Genomic DNA, 12463 nt, shown 5'->3' with positions numbered 1-12463 from the left:
ATAGTCCCTATTCATTTCAATATGAAGTGAATCTTAAGTAGAAATATTTCTGATACGTGGAGTTTTCCTCTTTTACTATAACTTCTTGCATTTTATTGCCACTTTATTAGGTCTGTATAAACACCATTTTACTCCTAACAACTAAGCCGTTTGGCTTAAATCTCAACTCCCCCAGTATCAAGCTGTGGAAGCCTGGGCAAGTCATTTAAACTTTCTGTGCATTGGTGTCCTCATCTGAAAAATGAGGATAGTGTCAGCACAGACCTCAGAGGGCTGTTGTATATAGTGCAAAATGTTTATAAAGCACAGAGTATTCAGACCATATTACCTTGTATCTCTCAAAAGAAAGCATAATCAGCTTTCAACAAATATATAATATGAAATTATTATAAATATACTATTGTTTAGTTGCTCAGTCATGTCCGACTCTTTGTGACTCCATGGACTATAGCCTGCCTGGGGATTTCCCAGGCAAGAATACTGGAGTGTGTTGGCATTTCCTTCTCTAGAAGGTAAATATATTAAAAGTAAAAAGTAATAAAGTAAATACATATAGGAATATACATTTATGAATGAAATAGATTTATAAATAAATATATTAACACATTTATATCTAAAATATAATTTATAATACATGTTTGATATATTTATGGCATATATATGTTACAATAGGTAAGATTTATTTAGCAGTAAGATAGATTGTCATTGATATACAGAAATGATACAAATGTAGATATCTTCTAGGAAGAAAATCCTCTGTGGAGTAAATTCTGTAGGGTAACCACAGAAACTTTCAGGGGTTCATACCAAATTTGCTTCTCTGATTCATAAACTATAAGCTGTGACTTTGGTGGCAGGGCCATTTGTCTCTCAGCTTGCAGTCTATAGTCCGTCACTATCAGAAGGTGTTGAATAGGCAGATTCCTAGGCCTCAAGCAAAACTGTCAAATTGGAATCCCTGGGAATAAAGCTTGGCAAGTTGCATTTTTGATCAGAACTCAGTGATTGTTATACATACTTAAGTTGGAATCCTGAAATGTTGTTTCCTTGTTCTTGCTCTGACAATTTCTTGAGCAAGTCATATAGCCTTCTGTGTTTTATGATTTGAATAAAAAAAAAAAAACGAAAAACCAAACTTTGGCCTTAGAGATGGAGATCCACAATCTAAATGTGAATCTTCCCAGTTTCTCATGTGCCTTTGAGAAGAGCACACCGTTAGCCTCTTTTTTATCCATATACAATGGAAATATTAATGCCTGTTCAGTCTAGCATGTGGATGTTATGAAGATAAAATTAGATAATAGAAGTGAGTAAAATTCACTATAGAAATGAGAGCACTTTTTCCTTGTAAAAAAGAAGATGAAAATTTCACAAGTGTGCTATGAAGGCAAATAATATTATTTAGAAAATGTTTTGAATTTTTTCAAGTTAGGTGTTTCTAACTTGAGAAGATTTTAATTTCCAACTTGAGAATATGACTTAGATGAATTAGTTATAATCCTTTTAGTTTGTATTGTTTTACATTGGACAATAGCAATAATTTATAATGTAGTTCAGAATTCTCAAATGAAAAAATATTATAAATATCCTTATGTTTCCCTTATAATTATATCCATAATTTCTAAATGCATCATGGTACAAATAAATGACATTTTTTAGTATAATTGCTTGTTAATGGAAATGCAGTTTTTATGCAGACTGAAATCAAGGACAACCTAAAATGTTATTATAATTAATAATAGCTTGTGCTGTTAAATGATAAATCTTATTTTCACATTATTCCACCCCCTTCCTGCCTGAGGTTGGGCACAGGGCTAGAGGACAGTTCATTTATCAGCATAAAATCCAATCCAGGAACTCATTCTAAACATAGTTAGAACTAAAAAGGACTTCTTGTTCTATTCTAAGTCTCCTGTTTATACCAGGAATTTAATACTTGATTCACAAAGTCTTTTCTCTGAAAGTTACTGTTTGTGCAATGGAATCGCAGAAGTACTGGAAAGCTCAAAAAGATGTGTTCATGTTCTAGCTACCTTGATGTTATCAGTTGAACCTCTAATTCTGTATCTTTTGCTGATGCAAATGATGAAGGATCCCAAGGTAACAAGAAAATTCAGAGTAGAAGTTTCAGGACACATCTTAGAATTGATCTGCGACCCTGACTGAGACTCAGGAATGAAAGGGCATTAGGACAGGCAGGTTAATAGCACCACTCTAGCCACTGATTGCATGCTCAAAAAAAAAAAATGTTTATATTACCCTGAAGTACTTTTACCCTTCCACCTCCATGTTCGTTCCTCTTTTTTTTTTTCATTTCTTTTTTCCATTCTACTTTTTATTTTCTATTTTCTATGGTTTCCTCATTAGGAGACAAATTCTTCATGCATTCTCAATAGAATCCTATATTCCCTTGGCTGGGAAGACATGATGACTCTAATTCATTATAAGGTGTAAATGACTGCTAGCATATCATTTTCAGAGTATTTAACAGGAGAAGGGGCATTACAACCTGATTAGAAAGAAACATAAAATCTTCTAGATACCTTTCTTACATGAATAAAATATTTTTGAAGTTTCTATTCATGGTTATGAGGCCTCTTAACTCAAATCCATTTGGATTTATACTTTTTGATCCAAATCGTCATTACTTTTGGATCACCTGAGGCAGAAGTTTCAATGATATTGTCCAAGTTAATTTATCTTATAAACAATTTAGGATGGCTGCCACATTTCTGGTGTAGTGAATTCTCCAGTTCCTAAAGAAACAATCACCCACGGAGATTTCACCCACCCTTTCAACAATGAAAGGGAGCACACTAATTTCTTAACTCATCCCAGCATACATGACAAAACCATGAATCGAAGATAAGTGTTTTGCTTGATTCAATCAACAAATGCCACTCTATTCTCAGTGTCATGTAGCCATGACACCTGAATATCTGCTCATCCCGACTCCAGCCAAGAGGTAATTGCTTGGATCAAGCCTAGGAATGAAATGCACATTGACTTCCTGTTGGGAACCACATTCAGAGAGAGAGAGACTGTATCAGCCTTTGATTCTTATGTAGTTTAAAAAAAAATCTTGACATTGATAATTCCTCACTCCTTGTAGTTTTTGGAATACTAAGACTACATTACGATTTATTTGGAGCCTCTGTAGAGACACCTATAGACTGTGGGAAAGATGAAAACCCCTCACACAACGCACAGGCAGACTCAGCGTGCTGTTTGCTCTGATTGCATTTCATTTATTGCTGCTGACAATTTTAAGAACATATTCTTCATTGTGTATCTGAAATGAAATTTTTGTTTGTATGAAATTTACCCTAATTCAGGCTTTGAAAAAAATTATCTTATGTGGGAAATAGCTTAAGAAAAGCACTGGAAGGAAAATGGGGGAGACAACATGTCTCCCAAAATTAAATGTCTTCATTAGTAGAAATTAGAGTTACAGCATTCATCTTTTAAATACTGAAATCTGACCTAACAAAATGAAAAATAATCTAATGAAATATTGCTGAACTCCAGTGGTTATTAAGTGTAAATACAATTAATTAATACAAAGAAACTTCATAGCACATTATATTTTATAATTATTTATAATAGTAATAAAATAAAGATTAAAAAAAACCTTGAATGATTGAACTTTTATTAATTGTACCAGTTTATAGTGCTTGCAGTAACTGTGTTTTGTTTTGTTTTCTTTTTCTCCAAAAACAGGTTGAACCTCTAATTTATTTTATTAAATGCCAAATTTTTCAAACACCATAATTAGGAACTAATCGTGATCTGACCCCTTCCAGAATTCACACATTGCTCAAAAATGAATTCCCTTAAAACTTTCTGATAATACAATCATTTCTGAGTGTTCTTGGAAATAGTTTATTTAATAATCTTTGCTTTCAGTTCAGTTCAGTTCAGTCGCTCAGTCGTGTCCAACTCTTTGCAACCTCATGGACTGTAGCACACTAGGCCTCCCTGTCTATTACCAACTCCCGGAGATGGCTAAAACTCAAGACCATCAAGTCAGTGATGCCATCCAACCATCTCATCTTCTGTCATCCTCTTCTCCTCCTGCCTTCAATCTTTCCCAGCATCAGGGTCTTTTCCAATGAGTCAGTTCTTCAAGTCAGGTGGCCAAAGTATTGGAGTTTCAGCTTCAGCATCAGTCCTTCCAAAGAACAGTCAGGACTAATTTCCTTTAGGATGGACTGTTTGGATCTCCTTGTAGCCCAAGGGACTCTCAAGAGTCTTCTCCAACACCACAGTTCAAAAGCATCAATTCTTCAGCGGCCAGCTTTCTTTACAGTCCAACTCTCACATCCATACATGACTATTGGAAAAACCATAGCTTTGACTAGACAGACCTTTGTCAGGAAAGTAATGTTTCTGCTTTTTAATATGCTGTCTAGGTTGGTCATAGCTTTTCTTCCAAGGAGCAAGTGTCTTCTAATTTCATGGCTGAAGTCACCATCTGCAGTGATTTTGGACCCAAGAAGATAAAGTCTGTCACTGTTTCCACTGTTTCTCCATCTATTTGCCATGGAGTGATGGGACCAGATGACATGATCTTAGTTGAATGTTGAGTTTTAAGCCAGCTTTTTCACTCTCCTCTTTCACTTTCATCAAGAGGCTCTTTAGTTTGTCTTCGCTTTCTGCCATAAGAGTGGGTCATCTGCATATTTGAGGTTATTGATATTTCTCCCTGCAATCTTGATTCCAGCTTGTGCTTCATCCAGCCCGGCATTTTGCATGTTGTATTCTGCACATAAGTTAAATAAATAAACAGGGTGACAATATACAACCTTGACGTACTCCTTTACCAATTTAGAACCAGTCTGTTTTTCCATGTCTGGTTTTAACTGTTGGTTCTTGACCTGTATACAGATTTCTCAGGGGGCAGGTAAGGTGGTCTGGTATTCCTCTATTTTTTTTTTTGTCATTTAAAAGCTAATTTTCTTTTTTTTAAATTTTATTTTATTTTTAAACTTTACAATATTGTATTAGTTTTGCCAAATATCGAAATGTATTCCTCTATTTAAGAATTTTGCACAGTTTTGTGTGATCTACACAGTCAAAGGCATTGGCATAGTCAATAAAGCAGACATAGATGTTTTCCTGGAACTGTCTTGCTTTTTTGATGATCCAACAGATGTTGGCAATTTGATCTCAGGTTCCTCTGCCTTTTCTACATCCAGCTTGAACATCTGGAACTTCTTGATTCACATACTTTTGAAGCCTGGCTTGGAGAATTTTGAGCATTACTTGGCTAGTGTGTGAGATGAGTGCAATTGTGTGGTATTTTGAACATTCTTTGAATTTTCGTTTCTTTGGGATTAGAATGAAAACTGACCTTTTCCAGTCCTGTGGCCACTGCTGAGTTTTCCAAATTTGCTGACATATTGAGTGAAACACTTTAACAGTATCATCTTTTAGGATTTTAAATAGCTCAACTGGAATTCCTTCACCTCTACTAGCTTTGTTTGTAGTGATGCTTCCTAAAGTCCACTTGACTTCAGATTCCAGGATTTCTGACTCTAGGTGAGTGGACACACCATCTTGATTATCTGGGTCATGAAGATCTTTTTTGTATAGTTCTTCTGTGTATTCTTGCCACCTCTTCTTAATATCTTCTGCTTCTGTTAGGTCCATATTGTTTCTGTCCTTTATTTTGCCCATCTTTGCATGAAATGTTCCCTTGGCATCTCTAATTTTCTTGAAGAGATCTCTAGTCTTTCCCATTCTATTGTTTTCCTCTATTACTTTGCATTGATCACTGAGGAAGGCTTTCTTATCTCTCCTTGCTATTCTTTGGAACTCTGCATTCAAATATCTTTCCTTTTCTCCTTTGCCTTTAGCTTCTCTTCTTTAGAAAAGTGATATTCGGAAAAATGAAGGAAAAAAAGTAAAAATTATTAATAAAGTATAAACTATGTTTGTTAGTTGTCCCCAAGGAGGGTGGGAGATTAGACTGTGGATTCAGAGTTTCTCAGAGAAGAGGAAGAATTGTGGAAGCAGTCATTATATAACTATAGGAGGAAAACACAGCTGTTAAAATTCATGGCCTGTGGCTATTCTGGACCACAAGTAGGAAAACCATGGAGGAGATGTATCTGGTAGGCCTGCCCTGTGATCCAAAGAAAATCTGTTGAACTGCATGTGCCTGGACCCCTGAACCTCAGAACATTCTTGTTCCTATTGGGCAAACAAACGAACAAACAAAGACACTGTTATTTTCTGAACTGCCCCCGCCCCGCCCCCGCCCACACACATACACACTCTACCGTGCTTATACAGTGGCATTTGTTATTAGGAATTCATGGTAGGGAGAGGATCAAAGCGAGACAGAGCAGAGGAGTGTTTGTGCTAGAAAGGATTCTAATACATTAGAAGGCTGTGACCACAGAAGTCTTAAATCATGACAAAGCACTCATTTCTTTTTGCCCTCTCAGACATTTGATATTTCAAAAATGAGCAGCTCTTACATTTTTGCAGCAAGGCCTTCTCATGCCTACCATGTCCTTGCTGCTGACTGGTGTTCCAGAGTCATCTGGTATCACGTCCCCTTGCTCATCACTGCAGACTCTCTTTTGATTTTAGTTCTGTGCTCCCATCTCTTTTCCAACACCTAGGATCACACTTTCCCTCGGATGGAACATAATTCTCTTTCTTTCCTCCCTCCCTTCCTTCTTTTTTTTTTCTTTCTTTACCTGCATGCTTTCGTATCAGCCTTTCTTTGTCTTCCTTTCTCTGTTCTTCTTGTTTCTTCTACCTCCACAGCCTCTTTTGTAATCACTCCCTTTCCATGCTTATGTCCTACCTGATGTGTCTCTTACCTGGAGATGCTTCCCAGTGCGCCTCATCTGAAATAGGTCCCCCCGTCTTACCCTCAGATATTAATAGCCTCAATATCCCATTTTCATCTAAGAACTATTAAAATAAGATTTTTTTTTTAATTGTGCTCTTCTTTTTGTTGCTCTGCTCCATGGGATCTGGTCTAATTGCTAATACCTAGAAAAATTTGAATACATAACTTCTGAGGTGGGGTTGGGGGATGAGTGAATTTAATAGCTGTAATGAGAACCAAGTCAGTACAACATGCTATACTTCTGAACTATTCTACTGACCTCATAGGAGACCATGACTGCTTGGAAAATGTGGTGGTGGCTTAGTCACTAAGTCGTGTCCAACTCTTGTGACCCCATGGACTGTAGCCCACCAGGCTCCTCTTATCCATGAGATGCTCCAGGCAAGAATACTGGAGTGGGTTGCCATTTCCCTCTCCAGGAGATCTTCCTGACCCAGGAATCAAACCCAGGTCTCCTGCATTGCAGGCAGATTCTTTCCCAACTGAGCTATAAGTGAAGTCCCCATGTAGTATTAGTGAAAAAATAAGCCTTTATTTCCACATTAAGTCAGGGAATAAAATGTATCTCAGAAGAAAGTAAAATTTCAACTAGAGAATGTTGTATCTGTTGTCTGTGGTGGATTCATTTCGATATTTGGCAAAACTAATACAATATTGTAAAGTTTAAAAATAAAATAAAATTAAAAAAAAAAGAAAGGTTGATGAGAATGTAAAAAAGTTAAAAAAAAAGCATTCTAGCAAAATTAACTTTCTTGAAATCACTGTATTCCTTTTTGATTTGTAATTAGCCTGAAATGCATGCATGCATGCATGTTTGGTCACTTCACTCATGTCTTCTTCTTTGCAACCCTGTGGACTATAGTCTGCCAGGCTCCTCTGTCCATGTGCTTCGCCAGGCAAGAATACTGGAATGGGTTGCCATGCCTTTCTCCAGAGGATCTTCCCAGCCCAGGGGTCAAACCTGCATCTCCCACATTGCAGGCAGATTTTACCCATGGGCCACCTGGGAAGCCCCTGGAATTCTTACTTTAGCCTAATAGGATATAACAGACTTAGCATTATATATATTCTATAAAAAAAAAAATAGACAAGCACCATTAAATTGAAGACTATGAGGAGAAAGTGATCAGAGCCAAAATATTCTTCTTAAAGAAGAGCATATTTACATTTTTTGAATTTGTTTCAAGTTCACTGCTATATTTCCCTGACAGCATCAAATGGAATTTTTTTTAAAACAATGGGTAACTTAAGAAAAAAGATAGCCAAGTTGGGAACTTGCACATAGATGATTCTATTCCACTCAGATTAGAATATATTTTTTTAAAATTTTTCTTTCAGGTAATCATTTTTGTGGGGGAAAAAACCAAATTTTTTTTGTTAATGATGAATATATTGATTTGCTGAACATTTGATTCTTTAAAATATTATTTTATGCTCTCATGAAGATAGTCCAATTTATCTGGAGCATGCTACCTATTTTATCAAAAATAGAATTTTTCAATAATATGCCTTGCTATAACATGGTGTAATTCTTATTGAATTCATTGGCCTGATTCAGAAGCCATGAGCTTTGAAAAATGAGAAAATGAGACCAGAATTAACCTCAAACATAAAATAATTCTCCACAACTTTAGTACTGCCATGTTTTTAGGCTATTGATATTTACATATATCAGAATAATTAATTCTGGGATGTAAATTCTTATTACTGTTTAAAAACATTTTGAAGGTATATACTAAAGAGTTGCTAGTTTTCAAAACTGGCTCATGAATCATTTTAATAAAAAACAAAAATAAGAACTCCACATTTTCATTCATGCACATTTCCATAGAATCAATGCAATAAATATTCTTTTTTTCTCTGCAAAGAAGTCAAAATGGTTTTCCTCAGATACTTTTATGTTCTATTCTTAGATTTGTATATTTATATGTTTGAGTGTGTATGTATGTATCTTTAAGTGTGTGTGTATATGTGTATTTTGCTTCCACTCAAATGTGGAAAGAACAAAATATAACACCGATAATTTTCCATAAGTGTACTTCAGGAAACTTTAAACTTTCTAAGCGAATGTAACTCATTATGGGGTGAATACTCAGTGAGTCATAGTTCACACTTAATATCAAGGTTGTTGATCTCATCTCATAGGTGTTCTGTCATTCCCTTCCCCATGTAGACCCACTCTAGGTGAGCAGACCTACCTATTTGTGCCCATAGATTTGGTGAAAGCACCTCGTGTCTACATGTTCTTCTTTTCCTGACATAATATATTCTAGATGACCCGTAAGTGATCTTAACTAGACTCTAAGCCATGGTTTCACATCTTGCTCTACCTGCTGCAGAAGAATCTTAAGGCTGGTATAACTCATAGTCTGTTCATAACACTGTGTTTCCCTTTCCCCAGTAAACTGGCTCAGTCTTGATTTTCCTTTGCTTCAGATCTTCTGACTTTCAGAAATGCTTGCCTTCCAGATCCTGGCATACTGTTCATGTCAAGCATTCCTCCCTAAAGCTACCTGCTCCCTCAGCATGCTGGTCCTAACCTCCTGGCAATCTTGTCTATGAGTCCTCAGCAGTTCCACTGGGTTGTACCAGGCCTTCTAGATCTCTCTCCCATTCTGTGCAGACCTGAGAGCTTCTCATCTCTAATCCCATTGTAAACATATCGAACCACCCTCTCCTTAGGTGAAAATGACAGGCAGCAAATCCTTTTCAGAGGGAAGAACTTTCAGGGTAGTTGGCAAGTGAAGAGGCATCACCATACAATTTAAAAAGTAGATCTCCAAAGCCAAATAATTTTCTAGATGCCTTTCTTGCAAGAAGAGGTTTTTTAAAAGGTTGTATATAAATAACTGTGAGACCACTAACTAAAATACATACCTAATTAATATTTTTTAATCCAAAAGTAGCTTCTACCTTGCTAGGTGCAAGGTCCCTTGGAATTTTGAGATTCTGAAATTATTGTTAACATAATTAGGGTATGAATATTTTTTCCAATAGGAAAAAAAAGTCAACATTGATACTTGAAGCTGAACAGTGACTGTGATATTCTGGGCTGAACTTGCTCTATTTTTACCTCAGGTAATATACTTCATGGCCAAGCCTTCATGGTAGAATGGATACAAAGAAAGAAATCAGCCTACCAGTAAGAAGGACTAGAAAGGTGTTTTAAAAATAAATACATCATATCATATATTATGCTTAGTTTGAACAGAAGTCTCCTGTTTACTCTGATTGGCCTCATTGGTCAATTAATGATAGAAATAATTAAAAAGATGGAGTCATTTAAAAATGTTCAGTATAGATGTATAAAGTTAACTATTGTTCATTTTACAATCATTTGAATTAGGGCTACATTTACTGTTGTTTGTTGTTTTTTACTATTGTTTGTTTTTGTTTTTTAAACGTGAATTTACTTATCTTGTATAAACCGTATTTATAATACATTATCTTTAATTTCCCAGTTGTTTGTCTTTTTTAAGTGAAATGAGAATGCAGACATATTTGTGAAATGACCCAAAACACTAATCCTTATAGATTTTATATTCCACTGCCTGATTTTTTAAATTTATGTTTTTCTATACATAATTCAAGACTTTCTTTGTAACTTGCTTAAGAATTCTGAAACCTTTAAGCATAGATTTCAAAAGAACTGATCTTTCCATGGTCATTTTCCATGATATTATATAAATAAGAGAAGCAATAATAAAAAAAAAAAAGACACCTGGGGAACATTTAAGAGGAAACACAAATTATTCTTGGTAAGCATGCAGCTTATCTGGTGGTAACAGGAATGGGAGAGTATTAGAGAATCATTTAGTATCCTAGAGCAGTCCTTGGTTGATGAATGTAAATTATAAATTTTGCGAAGAAAACTGGGATTCTTAGTTAATCCAAGTGTTTAGTTAAATTGAGGCCAGTTATGAGGGCTTCTCCCATATTTACAAACATTTGTGCATTATAATATCAATCATGCATGTATTTATATTTCTTTTCTGTTTTCTTTTAGCTTGACTAAATCCAGTAGCTTTCTGAAGCCCCTTCTTCCTGGACACCTTCTCAGCTATGTGTTGGGTAGATCAAGGTGAATAATGACTGGAACCTGAATGCAACAAGGGTCTAGAAGAGGGATGGCAAACAAGCATCCATATTTCACGTGGTAAATCCCACCAAGCACAAAGACTAAAAGTGCCTGGTGGTGGTTTAGACTCTTGCGACCCATGGACTGTAGCCCTCCAGGCTCCTCTGTCCATGGGATTTCCCAGGCAAGACTACTGGAGTGGGTTGCCATTTCCTTCTCCAGGGGATCTTCCCAATCCAGGGATCGTCCCCAGGTCTTTAGCACTGCAGGCAGATTCTTTACTGTCTAAGCCACCATGGTAGCCCAAGCAAGACTCCTTGGGCACTGGCCCCCCAGATCACTGAGCCAGTGAAAAAGCACTGGGTTTCACCTATTAAAAATAGTCCCCCATGTCATTTATTTTCCTTTTCTAAGGAATTCCCTACTCAATAATCTTCTTAATTTATTTATTTTTTAATTAAACTTTTTATTTTGTATTGGAGTATAGCCAGTTAACAGTGTTATGATCATTTCAGGTGGACAGCAAAGGACTCAGCCATACATACATACATATATATATATATACACATACATGTATCCATTCTCCCCCAAACTTCCTCCCGTATGTCATTTATTTTTATGCCAGTTTTTCTTCAGTATTTTATGTAAAATTTTACTGCATAGTTTAGGGTATGTTCAAAGATGTAAGAATATCTGGATAAAAGTATGTGTCCTTATCACTAATTGTCAGTCTACATCAGCTGCTATTTTTTTTTAATGTCCTTCACTACAGTGTTTGGGGGGTTAAATTTAAATATTTCTCAGTCTTCTGAGAGTTCTGATTCATATATATAAAGCTCTGAAATACTGTGAGCAGGATGGCATCCAATGCTTTTATGGGTTCTTTTTTTTTTTTTCGCTTATGAACTGTTGTGTGCCAAATGGCCCATTCATAACATCTCTTAACTCTGATAATGAATAGATGTCATTATTTTGCCTTCTGGCACTTCTGATCAATATTAGGCCAATATTTTCTGTGATTTCCCTCTATCTTTTTGAAATTTATAGCAAATACAAAATAAAATATTTAATGTTTAACATAGTACAAGAATGTCTTTTAAGACTTTGTAACTAGGGTCAATTTTATTACATTTCAAAATTGTGAACATATTTTAGTATACATATTTCTTTAGCTTTTAACAATGAATTTATGAGTTCATTGTTAATGGACCATTAACAATGAATTTATGAGTTTTTTAGTTCACTTTCCAAACTACTTTTTGTTGCAATTAAGTTTTGGGGAATACTTTTTTAACTCATTTGCAAGAAAATATAAGGCTGAAAATGGAAATTAGCTCACATTCTTTAGAATTATCTTTCTGCTTATACCTAGTATTACTTATTCATCTTAATAAAATTGCAAGCCAGGTACCTGACACATATTAATATTTGGCACTCAGAAAAGTTTATTAAATGAAAGCATTCAAACTGAAATAACATAACTGCTTAGTTAAGCCTTCTCTTGTAGGTGTGTTTTT

This window comes from Bos indicus, chromosome 22, assembly GCF_029378745.1.
Source record: "Bos indicus isolate NIAB-ARS_2022 breed Sahiwal x Tharparkar chromosome 22, NIAB-ARS_B.indTharparkar_mat_pri_1.0, whole genome shotgun sequence".
Classification (NCBI taxonomy): Eukaryota; Metazoa; Chordata; class Mammalia; order Artiodactyla; family Bovidae; genus Bos; species Bos indicus.
The sequence above is the reverse complement of the archived record's forward strand: the minus strand, read 5'-3'. Positions refer to the sequence as shown.